Below are 14575 nucleotides of genomic sequence, written 5' to 3'. Positions count from 1 at the left end.
ATGAGCAAAGGCTTGGGGACAGAAAACACAGACTATTTTGAGTGTACCAGGCCAGCCAAACCTCAGAGTACTTCCCATACAACTACTCCCTTTCAGAAGAAAATGGATAACCCATGCTCACTGCTGAAGGGATGGTTTCATGTTCGCTTTCCCAAAGTTGATTAGACTAGGTGTATTAGTTTGTTCTCATGCTGCTTTAAGGAATTGCCTGCGACTGGGTAATTTATAAAGGAAAAAGGTTTAATTGACTCACAATTCCGCAGGGTTGGGAAGCCTCAGGAAACTTACAAGCAAGGCAAAAGGGGAAGCAAACATGTCCTCCTTCACGTGGCAACAGGAATGAAAAGTGCCAAGCAAAAGGGGGGAAGCCCCTTATAAAACCATCAGATCTCATGAGAACTCACTATCATGAGAAGAGCAAGACGGTAATCACCGCCATGATTCAATTACCTCCCACCAGGTTCCTCTACAACATGTGGGGATTATGAGAACTACAATTAAAGATGAAATTTGGGTGGGGAAACAGCCAAATCACGTCACTAGGTATGTGTCCACTACAAGGGCAACCAATTCATAGGAAAACTAACAGAGTGACATACATCCCTGGTTTACCCAGAGTACTCCTGGTTATGCCTATTGTACCGGTAGAATTATTAATAATTCTACCGGTACAATAAGAGTGCCTGTGTTCACTCTTAAACAACTAAACATTTATTAAATTTGGATGATAAATTATAAGGTTAATATACCAATAAACCCTGAGCTGACATGAAAATAGGAAACAGGGCAAATTCTCTAAAATAGGGATCAGCAAACATGTCTATTTTTGTAAATAAAAGTTTTACTGGTACATAGCCACATGTACATGGCTCATGTCTGTAATTCCAGCACTTTGCGAGGCAAAAGTGGGCAGATCGCTTGAGTCCAGGAGTTCAAGACCTGCCTGGGAAACATGGTGAAACCCTGTCTCTACAAAAAATACAAAAATTAGCTGGGCTTGGTCTTGGTAGCATGTACCTATAGTCCCAGTTACCCAAGAGGCTGAGGTGGGAGGAGGATCAATTGAGCCCAAGAGATCAAGGCTGCAGTGAGCTATGATCACACCATTGTCCTCAAGCCCGGGCAACAGAGTAAGACCAGTCTAAAAAAAAAAAAAAAAAATTCAATGGCAGAGTTGAGTAGCTAAGACAGAGGCCATATGGCTCACAAAGCCTGAAGTATTACTATCTGACCCTTTATCGACAATTTGCTGATCCTTGCTTTAAAACAGCACTGTTGGCCAGGCATGGTGGCTCAAGCCGGGCGTCGTGGCTCATGCCTGTAACCTCAGCACTTTGGGAGGCCGAGGTGGGCGGATCACCTGAGGTCAGGAGTTCAAGACCAGCCTGACCAATATGATGAAACACCATCTCTACTAAAAAACAAAAATTAGCTGGGCGCAGTGGCATGTGCCTGTAATCCCAGCTACTCGGGAGGCTGGGACAGGAGAATCGCTTGAACCCGGGAGGCAGAAGTTGCAGTGAGCTGAGATCGCGCCACTGCACTCCAGCCTGGGTAACAAGAGCAAAACTCCATCTCAGAACAACAACAGCGACAAAACAAAGAAAACCCAGCATTGTCCAAAAGAACTTTCTGCATTGATGGAAATGATCTGTATCTGCAATATCCAATACATTAGCCCCATACCACACGTACCTATTGATCACTTAAAATGTGGCCAGTGCAAGTGAAAAACTGAATTTTGTTTAATTGTACGTGTGTACAAAATGAAATATTTAAAATTTGGAGTTTTTAATTTTTTTAACTACCAGACAATAAAATGGATTTTTAAAGATACAGTTCTAGTAATTTTAACACATATATTAGATTATGTAACCACCACCACCACCACCATCAGGAAATAAGAAAGTTCCATCACTGCAAAAACTCCAATGGAAGTCATAATCCTCCCTAAACCCTGGAAACACTAACGTGTTCTCTATGACTACAGTTTTTCTTTTTGAGAATGCCATATAAATTCATTCATTATATAACATCTTTAGACTCTTCTTTCACCAAGTTGTTGCATATATCATTAGTTTATTCCTTTTTATTGCTGAGTAGGGTTCCACTGCATGGATTTACCACAGTTCATCCATTTACCAGTTGAAGGGTATCTGGGTTGTTTTCAGTTTTTGGCAAATACGGAAAGAGCTGCTATACACATTTGTATACAGGGTAGATAAATACCCAGGAGTGTGACTAGGTCATATCATATGGTAGGTATATGTTTAACCTTATAAGAAATTGCCCAACTTTCTAGAGTGACTGTACCATTTTTCATTCCCAGAAGCAACGCATGGTGGGGTTCCACTTGCTTCACATCCTTGCCAAGAGTTGGCATTGTATTTTTTATTTCAGCCATCCTAATAGGTATGTAAATGCTATTTCATGGTGGTTTTAGTTTGCATTTCCTTAATGACTAATAATGCTCTTAGTCTATTCATGTGCTTACCTGCCATCCTTTGATAAACTGTTTTCCAGTCTTTCATCCATGTTTTGACTGGAATATTTATTTTCTTACTGAGTTATGAGCGTTCTTCATATATATATATTCTATATATGAGTCCTTTGTCAGATATATGATTTGTAATTTTTTTTTTTTTTTTGAGACGAAGTTTCACTCTTATCGCCCAGGCTAGGGTGCAATGGCACAATCTTGGCTCATTGCAACCTCCGCCTCCCGGGTTCAAGCGATTCTCCAGCCTCAGCCTCCCAAGTAGCTAAGATTACAAGCAACTGCCACCACACCCGGCTAATTTTTTTGTATTTTTAGTAGAGATGAGGTTTCACCATGTTGGTCAGGCTGGTCTCAAACTCCTGACGTCAGGTGATCCACCCATCTTGGCCTCCCAAAGTGCTGGGATTACAGGCATGAGCCACTGCACCCAGCCAAATGTTTTCTTCCAGTCTGTAACTTATTCTTCATTCTTGTTAACAGTGTTTTTTGCAGAATTTATGAATTGAATTGTGCTCCCTACCAAATTCATATGTTGAAGTCCCAACCCCCAGCACTTTAGAACATGACTATATTCAGAGGAAGGGCATTTGAAGAGGTAATTAAGGTTAAATAAGTTATATGGGTTGGCCCTAATCCAACAAGACTGATGTCCCTTTAAGAAAAGGAAGAGATACCAGAGATATACATGCACAGTGAAAAGGCCATGTGAAGATGCACCAAGGAGGAGGCCACCTGCAAGCCAAGGAGAGAAGCTTCAGGAGAAACCAACCCTGCTGGCACCTTAGCCTTGGACTTCCAGCCTCCAGAACTATGAGAAAATAAATTTCTACTGTTGAAGCCACCCAGTCTGTGGCATTTTGTTATGGCAGCCCTGCCAAACAAATATACAGAGCAAAAGTTTTTATTTTTGATAAAGTCCAATTTATCAATAGTTTCTTTTATGAATTGTGCTTTTGGTATCACATCCAAGATCTTTTTGCTTAACTCCAGGTCACAAATATTTTCTCCTGTGTTTTCTTCTAAAAGTTTTATGTTTTTACATTTAGTTTCATGATACATTTTGAGATAATTTTTGTGTAAGGTGTACAGTTTAGGTTTAGGTACATTTTTTTGCATGTATATGTCCAACTCTTATCATTTGTGGAAAAGTCAATTTTCCTTTCATTGAACTGACTTCCACCTTTGTCAAAAATGAATTGGCTATATTTGTGTGGATCTATTTCTGGACCCCATGTTGATCTATATTGATCTAGTGATTGTGTGTTTATCTCTTACCTACACTATACAGTCTTGATTAGTGTAATTTTTTTTGTTGTTTTTTTTTTTTTTTTTTTTTTTTTTTGAGACGGAGTCTCACTCTGTTGCCCAGGCTGGAGTGCAGTGATACAATCTCAGCTCGCTGCAACCTCTGCCTTCTGGGTTCAAATGATTCTCCTGCCTCAGCCTCTTGAGTAGGTGGGACTGCAGGTCACCACGCCTAGCTAATTTTTGTATTTTCAGTACAGATGGAGTTCTGCCATGTTGGCCAGGCTCATCGCCAACTCCTGACCTCAAGTGATCTACCCACCTTGGCCTCCCAAAGTGCTGGGATGACAGGTATGAGCCACCATCACGCCCGGCCGATTATTGTAGTTTTATAGTAAATTTTAAATTTACAATCACAATAATTTTGTGATTCCTCCAACTTTTTCTTTTTCAAAGTTGCTTTGGCAACAAAGGTCCTTTGCCTTTCCATATAAATTTGAGTCAGCTTGTCTGTTTAAAAAAAAAAATCTGCTGTTGGGACTTTTATTTGGAAGTACATTAAATCTATAGATCAATTTGGAAAGAACTGACATATTTACTATGTGGAGTCTTCCAATCCATGAACACTACTGGCAGGTGTCTCTGTTTATTTAGATATTGATATCTTTCATCAGTGCTTTGCAGTTATCAGCATACAGATCCTATACGTAATCTCAATTTTGATTTTAAAAGTCACACGTGGCTAGTGATAACTGCATTAGACAGCACAACTCTAAAATATTTGAAACTGGAAATATTGAGAAATAGCACCACCATGCAATGTAACTCACTGTGAAACCATGCTATGTGCCAGTGTCACAGCATGCAGGACTTTGGGCATAAAGTGAAGTTTTGAAGAAATAGAAAAGATGCAATGAAGAGACAATCAATAAAGAGCAAATAACCCAACAGATGGACAGAAAAAATTACAAGACCATAAGAAAAGAGCAGATCTCCAAGCTGCCTTGAGTTCCTGACAAGCTTCCAGTTCCATGTATCATGTATCTTTACAATAGCCTCTCTTTTCTTAAGTTAACTTCAATGGCTCTTTGTTTCTTAAAACCAGATAATTAAAGATCTACATTTCTAGGAATACATGGTCCTAATAAAAAAAAAAAATTTTTAAAAACAGATTGAGGCTATCATTAACTTTCAAAAAATGCACTTAGCAGATAATAATTGGATATAGACATGGAAAATAATCCGTGAGTGATAAAAGAGTACAGACAGTTCCAACATATCAGTAATTTGTATTTCAAAGTTTAATTCTGAATTTTGGAATTCAAAAATGGACCTGTTCCATATCAATAACACTTCTAAATGGTAACTGGCAGACCACACTAATAATATGGATAAAACTTAACAGTAGCACTGAGTTTGGGAAAGCATAAGAGATCAGGTAACCAATTCCAACTTTGCACTATAGAAGCAATAGGAGCAGCATTTCTAGCCCAAAGGTGCTCAGACCCCAATGTGCGTAAACACCTTCCAAGATTTCACTTTTGGAAATAAGTTAGACTAGATATAAAATATCCTTCCATTACAAATATCTAGAAATAGCAGACAAGATACAACAAACACTCTTTTACGTGCACTGAACTCACAAGCAAAGAAATTCACAGGTGGCACAAAGAGATGTAGCATAAACAGCTTTAAAAAATCTGTTAAATGTATTTACTGAATAAAATCAGAGCTGTAAACAAAAGCTCAAGCCATGACCTTAGATTAAACTTGGAATCTAGGGACTTCAGTTTTGATTTTTATTAGATGTGGTGAAAGGTGAAATTGGGACCACTGCATAAAACCAGCAATGCCCTTGAAGAGTCACACCCCACAGGTAGGTTGGGGAAAAGGGCTCTATCCACAACAGGCAATTTGTTCAAATCAGGCCTTCACTAGAATCGAAATATCTTCCCTGGAAATCCATAATCACAAGTCTGTCCCCAGTAGAGCATAGGATTAAAATTTACACTGATTTTGAGGGCCAGGAGCCTCAAGTCAAGAAATAAATTTGTTTCTGGGTTGGTGGTAACACAAGGCACCCGGCAGAGGGAGAAACAAATTATCTGTAGATAAACACATCTTCAACCCATACTCCAGGAAATTACCATATAAAATTATTAGGCAGATATGAGCTTAAAACAAAATTATCAAGCATAAAAGGAAACAAACCACCAGAGCAGTAAAAAGTATGAAAAACCAAATCAAATCCACAGAAGTTAAATTTTAGGAATTAAAAGATACATAACATTACAATCAAGTATGCTTTAAAAGTTTAAAGAAATAAAAGAAGGTATTAAATACATAGGACAGATTTTTTAAAAGTTAACACTAGAAATAAATAAATACATGGGTCAGAAACAAGAGGCTAACAAAAATGACTTGGCAGACAGGATAAAAAGAACAAAATAGAATTTCTAGAAATAAAAAATGAAATTAAAAACCTAACTGGTGTACACAGACATAAAATTAGACAAAATGGCAGATCTGAAGCAGCAAAGAGAGCAAGAGATAGAAAATGAGAGATTAAGAGACACAAAGAATAGAATAAGAAAATATACATCTAATTAAACAAGGAAGGAAGAGAGAAACAATATTTCAAGAGACCATGGCTGAAATTTTTCCAGAATGGGTAAAAGACATAAAACCTCAGATTCAGAAGACACAGACTCAAGGAGAGCAAATAAACAAGAAATCCACATCTAGACACACTACATGAAACTGCAAAAAAACTAAAGAAAAAGAAGTGATCTTTAAAAGCACTCAGAGAAAAGGAGTCAGATTATCCACAAAAGAACAACAATTAGACTTTTCAGAGAAAAAAGAAAGCCAGAAAGACTGTAGAAAATGCAGTGCTGAAAAAAAGTTAAGTCAATCTAGAATTATATTCTCAGGTAAAACATTATTCAATAAAATAGGGCAAAATAAAGACACTTTCTAACAAACACCAAGGGTTCACCGCCAAAAGATGTGTAATAACATATTCTTCTAAAGGATGTATTTCAGGATCAAAAAAGACTCAGAAAGAAAGTTTAAAATGCAAGGAGTATCAAATAAACTACCAATCTTGGGTAGAGATAAACATTGATGACTGTAAAAAAACAATAATGTCTATGCAATTTTTAAAAAACTAGAACTCAAATATGGAGCAAAATACCATGGAAATAGGAAGGTGGAAGTACAATTAAATTGCTCTGAAGACTTTATACAGTTTGCGAAGTGGACAGAGTTAGTGAATAATTTGGGGTCTTAGGTTAGGTATGTATATTAAATTATTACGATCAACATCTAAAATAATGAAAGTAGTATATAACAGTGATTCTTAATTGAGGATACTAACCCCATAAAAATGGAAAGGAGGTGTCTGGAAATGTGGAGGGACATTTACATTTTGGGTTGTCTCAATAACTGGGGATGATAATAGTATTTGGTAGGTAGGATCCAATGATTTTTAAAGTCCTGTTGTGCCTTCAGATTGCCACACAATAATCCTGGCCAAAATGCCAGTAGCACCTACACTGAGAAATACTGTATACACCTACCAAAAAATGAAATTTAAACAACTCAGCATGGAAATTAAACAACTCAATACAAACCACTTGTAGATCTGCTTTAAATCACAGAGTCTTGGCTTCCACACCACGCAGACTCTGAATCAGCAGATCTGAGGTGAGCCCCAGGAACCTATGGTTTTAATACCACTCAAGTGACTGATTCAATCAATAGCCTATCAATCACACTTGAGAAACACCATAGTCTAATAAGCGTGAAATGGCAGATGAATGGGGTTTAAGAGACTCCCATTTCAGCAAGAGGCACTGGAGGAAGGGATGCCTAGGGCTGAGAAAAAGTCTAGCAACAGGGAGTAAGTGGTGGCAGAAATTCATGTACGTATATCATTAAGTGTCCCCAAATCAGAAACTGGAGATCAGAAGAAAAAGCACTTTTCTAAGATTAACAACATATAAGTAGAGCAGTGCCTTACATAAAAATTTACAAAAAAAAATACTGGAAATGAAAATACAACAGGATAGTTCAGGAAAACATCAATAAAGTAACTCAATCCACAACCTAAAAATCAATCGCCCTATAAACATGATGGGAAAGTCTGTCTTCAGAAATCCTGCCCATATTCTGACCGACATACGTCTCTTGAGTAATGACCTTATTCACCAATTTCTAACATCTGCAATATGACTGCCTGGAGCAGCAGAATAGTACTTCTGAAACGTGTTAAATATATTCTGGAAAAAAAAGAGTTATTGGTTAAGTATTACAAATAATACATACTATAGGCCGGGCGCGGTGGCTCAAGCCTGTAATCCCAGCACTTTGGGAGGCCAAGGCAGGTGGATCACGAGGTCAGGAGATCAAGACCATCCTGGCTAACACAGTGAAACCCCGTCTCCACTAAAAAAATACAAAAAAATTAGCTGGGCATGGTGGCGGGTGCCTGTAGTCTCAGCTACTCGGGAGGCTGAGGCAGGAGAATGGCTTGAACCCAGGCGGCAGAGTTTGCAGTGAGCCGAGATTGTGCCACTGCACTCCAGCCTGGGCGACAGAGCAAGACTCCGTCTCAAAAAAAAAAAAACAAATAATACATACTATACTCTCCTCCTAGAGATCAACTGTGCACACCAGCACATTAAAAGATTCTGAAAGTTCTGTGGCAAAGAAAACCATTTACTTTTGTTTGACTCTTCATCTCCCACCATTATTTGACTAAGGACCCCTAAAAGCTCCCCAATTTAATAGAAAATTTAGGATTTAGAAAAATACATTCACTTAAGTAAACACTGTCTATTCACTACTATATCCTTGGCACTTTGAACAGTGCCTGGAAGACAACAGGTGCTCAAAATATGTTTGCTGAATGAGTAATTAAAATCAGTTGTGTGCTGGTAAATGTCTAAAAAAACAGCTTGGGGGAATGAAGGCAGAATGAGCATTGATTTCTAACATTTTCGTGGTGTAAACACTCCCACCAAGGCAGATCACAACCTACCAACCTGGCATTTCTGCACATGGAGTTGGGAAGAGATGCTCGTAATCTCGCTGGTACAAAAAGTCTCCTGGACATCACTGATTAAAATGTGAAAATGGGCCAGGCGCGGTGGCTCACATCTGTAATCCTAGCACTTTGGGAGGCCGAGGCAGGCAGATCACGAGGTCAAGAGATGGAGACCATCCTGGCCAACACGGTGAAACTCCATCTCTACTAAAAACACAAACATTAGCTGGGCATGGTAGGTAGTGCGCGCCTGTAGTCCCAGCTACTCGGGAGGCTGTGGTAGGAGAATCACTTGAACCTGGGAGGTGGAGGTTGCAGTGAGCAGAGATTGCACCACTCCACTCCAGCCTGGCAACAGAACGACACTCCTACTCAAAAAAAAAAAAAAAAAAAAAAAAAAAAAAAAAAAAAAAATTACAGTGAAGCTTATTTAATGCAAATGCAGAATATCACTTCTCTAACCAGTATCCCTGGGGAATGAAGACTAAGTTTTCCAGATAATGGGATAAATGTTAAGTGAAAAATGCATATTTTTTAATTCAAAAAAGAAACATTGTATGTTTATTAAGCATGTGATACAAAATTTAACATTTTCTGCTAACTCAATATTGCCTATTATATAAATTATCTATAAAGCATCCCAAAGTGACGCTCTTAAATTAGACACATAAAGCTATTTGCCCCTATACTAAATCATGTTTTTAGCCTGGGGCCCAAGGCTGGGCTTCAGTGAGCCCAAGAATTCCTGACACTGAATACAAACTGATATATGTTTTATACTTCTTGCTGAGAAAAATGTTTACAGACTCCATTAGGTGTCACTATGGTCTGAATGGCTCCCTCAAAGCTTATGTGTTGGAAACTGAATCCCCAATGTAATAGTATTGGCAGGTGGGGTGATGGGGTCATGACGCCAGAGAATGAATTAATGTCATTTCTGAGGAAGTAGGTTGTTTATCTTGAGACTGAGTTGGTTATAAAAGTGAGTTTGGCTCCCTTCTGCTCTCTTAATCTTTCGCCCTTACTCTTCCACTTTCTGCCATGGGATGACACAGTACAAAGACCCTAACTGGATGCCATCGCCATGCTCTTGGACTTTCCAGCCTCCAAAACTGTGAGCCAAATAAATCTTTGATCTTTATAAATTACCCAGTCTCAGGTATTCCATTATACCAGCATAAAGGGGACTAAGCCAGGTGTCCATAAGGTTAAGAACCACTTCTCTAAGTAAATCTGGACTGTTCTGCTTACTTAATTTGAGGCATTTTGGTTTTCTCCTTCTCTCTCATCAGGCTGTTAGTGGTTATTTCTTACTGACTGTGTGTACAGCATCCCTACCTCCAATTTGTTTTGAGTTGGAGAAACTGATTAAGTGAGCTCATTAGAAAATGTTTTCATTAAATTACTGAGGACTTCACCTGTGAATGTAGAGAATGAAACACAAAAATGTACAAACTGGTGGCAAATGTGTAAAATAAACAGAATGTTTACACAGCTGATGGTAGTCCTGATTAAGTATATTATAAAAACACAACATATTCTACCCAATAAAATCTATCTCCTTAGAAGCCTTTTACTTAAGATAATTTCCATCTTACAAGAGAATATACTTTTCAAATGTATCAGTCATAAAACTTAGAACCTATCCATTTCAGAATCCCGTTTTTACCTGTAGTCATTACAATCCATCCATTTTTTTAAAAAAGCTATGTATAGCAAACTTCATTTTTAAAAATTTTAATTTTTTAAAATATTTTTTGCGCAGGGCCCATGCTAATCTTCTCTGTATCACTCCAATTTTAGTATATGTGCTCCCAAAGCGAGCAACAAACTTCATTTTTTAAGATCACTTATGTTTAAATCTGGGGTGAATGAACCAATTTCTAGAATTCGTGCCTATTATTTGAGGGCTGGATCTGCAATTGACCTTTTATGCAGGAGACTGGTTCCAGGACCCTTGAGTGTACCAAAATCCACACTTGCTCAAGTCCCATAGCAGCCCCTGCAGAACCTGTGTATATGAAAAGTCAGCCATATATATATGGGTTTCACATTACACAAATACTGAGTTTGGTTTAAAAAAATCTGCATATGTGGACATGTGTAGTTCAAGTTCAAGCCTGTGTTGTTCAAGGGTCAGTTGTATATCTTTCATTAAAATCAGTGAAATGAGAAGGACATACATATGCTTTTTCATGACACAAAATTTCAAAGTAAATTAAATTTATTTATAACTAAGCTCCATCAAGGCTTTGAACATTACTCTTACAAAGCACACCTAGCAATATTAGAAACTTTTGTTATACTTTATAAAAATTTTTCTACCATTACTCCTCTTGCTAAAAATCTGCCTACTACGAGAGAATGGCCAATATGAATACCACTGTTTTCACTTTTCACCTGTTCCCAATACCCTTCAACAACATCTCATTTGCTTCTGTTACTGCTGGACATTTACTTCAATTGCATTATAGTAATCTTGGGAGAAACATAAAGGAGGAGCCAGGGAAAGGCAGAACAACTTCTAAGGACACGTTGCACTACAGCAAGCCTGAAATGAGGACAGCTTGAACTAAGGTCATTTAATGGGAATGGAGAGAAATGGTTAAAAATTCTACTTTATCCCAGGTTTTCTAGATTGTGGTTCTCCAGAACAAAAACTCACAAGAGCCACATTATTTTTTGCTTAGGTAATTATTTCCAAGAATAAATAGCTATGTTTTCTGTTGTGCTTTTAATCCAGAGGTGTCTAGAACAGTCCTCAAAGGAAGGGGTGATAGTGGAGGAGGGCCATTCCTCTCCACAGAGACGGACCTGAGCTCACTCAGTCAGCCAAGTATCAAAACAGCATATTCACAAATAAGTTATAAAACAGCTTGGCCAGACGGACAGGAGAAAGAAATGTAACACCAGATTATGGAGAAACGAAGAGGGCAACTTCAGGGAATAAGATAGGCAGAATGTGGTTATGATGCCAAGGATACGACTAAACAGAAAAAGGCCTGGCAGCAACTAGATCTTTGATAATAACTAGTTTCTATCACCCTTTGTCAGTGCTATATCCTCCTCCCAAAGTTTCTTGAGACTGGCCTGGAAAGGGGCTTTCCTGTGCATCAGAAGGAATTTGAATCCATCAGACTCTAATTATTCTTCCAGAAATAGGAAAATCACAATGTAACTCTTAACATCTGAAACAAAAATGGAACAAAAGAATGATTCCACTATGACAGCAATTATTTTTAAGACCAGATAAAATACTAGTTCAGATATACACTGATGAAATTAAACAACCTTCCAGCATTCTAATATCCAGTTTACTTAAAAAAAAGAGATGGATGTCATTGTTCCCACTCAAGAAATAACACCAACACATAATGAAGTACTAATATTGTAATGTGCAATAAACCCACCTACAAAGGGCTCTGTTGTATAAAAATTACCAAAGAAATTTAGCAACATAGCTTGCTGCTGACAAATCTAAGTAAGTACATAAAAAGTGGATTTTACCAAACAACCTACATGCACGTACACACACACACACACACACACACACACACACACACACACACACATTTTTAAAATAATGGTTTTATTCAGGCTACACAGCAAGTATTAATAAGCTTTTCCACTATCTGATAATGCTGGCTTTTTAATCTGAAAAAGAAAATGGAATGCTTCTGAAACTCTTCTGTTATACAATAGAGAAATTACATAATTTGACCTCATGAGGCTAAACCATCAGCTCCCTTTCTCACTATTAGGGTTAGCTAATTTGTCTTCCTGCTTACTGCTTTTGTTCTTTTGGGATGAATGTAATTTCCCAAATATAAGACACTCCTGTTATCCTATTTATCCATTACCATTTACTGTGACATAACAAAACTTTGTTTACTAAAACCTACTATAGCCCTCTACATTTCAATTTTCAATTTTCTCACACTCATTATTCAAAGAATCAGACACTCAAATATGCTACATTATAAAGGGCTCTGGAAAACACTATCAAATAATTCTTTCCATCTGTTTAGTTAAAAGGAGGGGGAGAAACTGAGATTTCAATTACTCTTCAAAATATTTTGATATGTATACTTTATTTAAAGCCTGAAAGCTTCACTATACAAAAGACTAGAGCTGTTAAAAAGTTCAGGATGATAGATACAGTGTTCATTATGTAGAATATATGTATACTTAAATATTAAAATATCAGGAAAAGGGGAAGGGAAATACAGGTTTGGTTTTTGGGGTTTTTTGTTTGTCTGTTTGTTTTGAGACAAGATCTCACTCTGTTGCACCAGCTGGAATGTAGTGGCATCATCATAGCTCACTGCAGCCTCTTAACTCCTGGGCTCAAACAATCTTCCTGCCTCGGACTCTGGAGCAGTTGGAACTACAGGCATGCACCACCACACCTGGCTAATTTTTAAATTTTTTAATGTAGAAATGGGGTCTCACGATGTTGCCCAGGCTGGTCTCAAACTCCTGACCTCAAGTGATCCTCCCACCTCGACCTCATGAAGTGTTGGGATTATAGGTGAGCCACTGCACCCGGCCTACAAGTATTTGTATACCAATAGCTTAATATTCCATAGTCCACTTAGGTAAAATAAGATAAAAGACAATTCAGTTTACATTTCTGAACTTCTATCAATATCTTTTACTCAAGACAACGTGCTTTAACTTCAAGCCCCAAATTTTTAACTTATGAAAGTTTTTCATAAAACAATTTTAGCAAAAATACTAGCCCAGAAACAGCATCTCTCTTCACCTCTTATAAGAGACCAAAGAGTCATTCTTACTATCTAAGGTAAATACATCTCAATTTAAGAGATCTATTACTTGATCTAAAAGACCATTTGCTTTTGAATCATTTAGTAGTATGTACTGACTATTACTGGACTTAGCTAAGTTGTAACACATACCAATAAATGGCTGGATTTCACATCACCCCTGCCACAATAAATGACAACTTTTCATCAATTTAAAAACTTGAAATTTCAAGTCAAAATAAAGAAATGATTCTTTTTAAACTTGCTGAGGTTCATCATGCTACATATCTAAACCAGTAAAAATGGATAGTGTAATGTCTCTCAACCAAGACTTTGGTACTAAAAAAAAATCCTATATAGTACTCACCAACTCCATAAAATGTGCTTTAAAACAATATTAAGAATTAGTGACTACAAACATAAGAGAATTCAGTAAGATAGTAACCTATAAAAAGAATATACAAAGATCAATAATCTTCATATATACAACATATTATAATACAAACAACAGCAAAAATAAAGACTTCATTTCCAATAGCAACTAAATAAAATATTTGTATATTTTCACTTAATCACAAATGTGCAAACTTAAAGAAAACTTCAAAAACCTTTAAAGAAATGAAAGTAGAATTGAATGAAGAGAAAGTTATAATCATATTCTTAGAGAGGCTAAACATCATAAAGGTATCAACTCTTCTTAAGGTATTAAAATTCATACAAACCCAATAAAAGTATCAATTTTTTTCCTCCAGGAACTAGAAAGGCTGATTCTAAAGATCTTATTGAAAAATAAACAAGCAGTAATTGCCAGGAAAACTCTGAAAATGAAGAGCAATGAGAAAACAGCTCTAACAATATAACTTTATATGGCCTCAAGAACTAAAAGTATACGAGTGGCAAATGAACAGACAGACCAGTAGGACAAAATACAAAGTCCGGAAATACACCCATATAAAGAATTCTTAGAAACAGAGGAGATAATCCAATGAAAAAATGGACAAGTATGTGAAAAAG

At 37.2% G+C, this 14575-nt stretch overlaps 1 protein-coding gene and 1 pseudogene across 13 annotated transcripts in view; both read right to left on the bottom strand.

The window, feature by feature from the left end:
* Positions 1 to 14575, bottom strand: part of MAP4K3 (mitogen-activated protein kinase kinase kinase kinase 3) — a 187367-nt gene that overhangs the window by 133589 nt on the left and 39203 nt on the right. The window lies entirely within an intron of this gene.
* LOC112208222 (U6 spliceosomal RNA) lies at positions 10526 to 10622 on the bottom strand (annotated as a pseudogene).

Source organism: Pan troglodytes, chromosome 12, assembly GCF_028858775.2.
Source record: "Pan troglodytes isolate AG18354 chromosome 12, NHGRI_mPanTro3-v2.0_pri, whole genome shotgun sequence".
In the NCBI taxonomy this organism is placed as follows: domain Eukaryota; kingdom Metazoa; phylum Chordata; class Mammalia; order Primates; family Hominidae; genus Pan; species Pan troglodytes.
The sequence above is the reverse complement of the archived record's forward strand: the minus strand, read 5'-3'. Positions and strand labels throughout refer to the sequence as shown.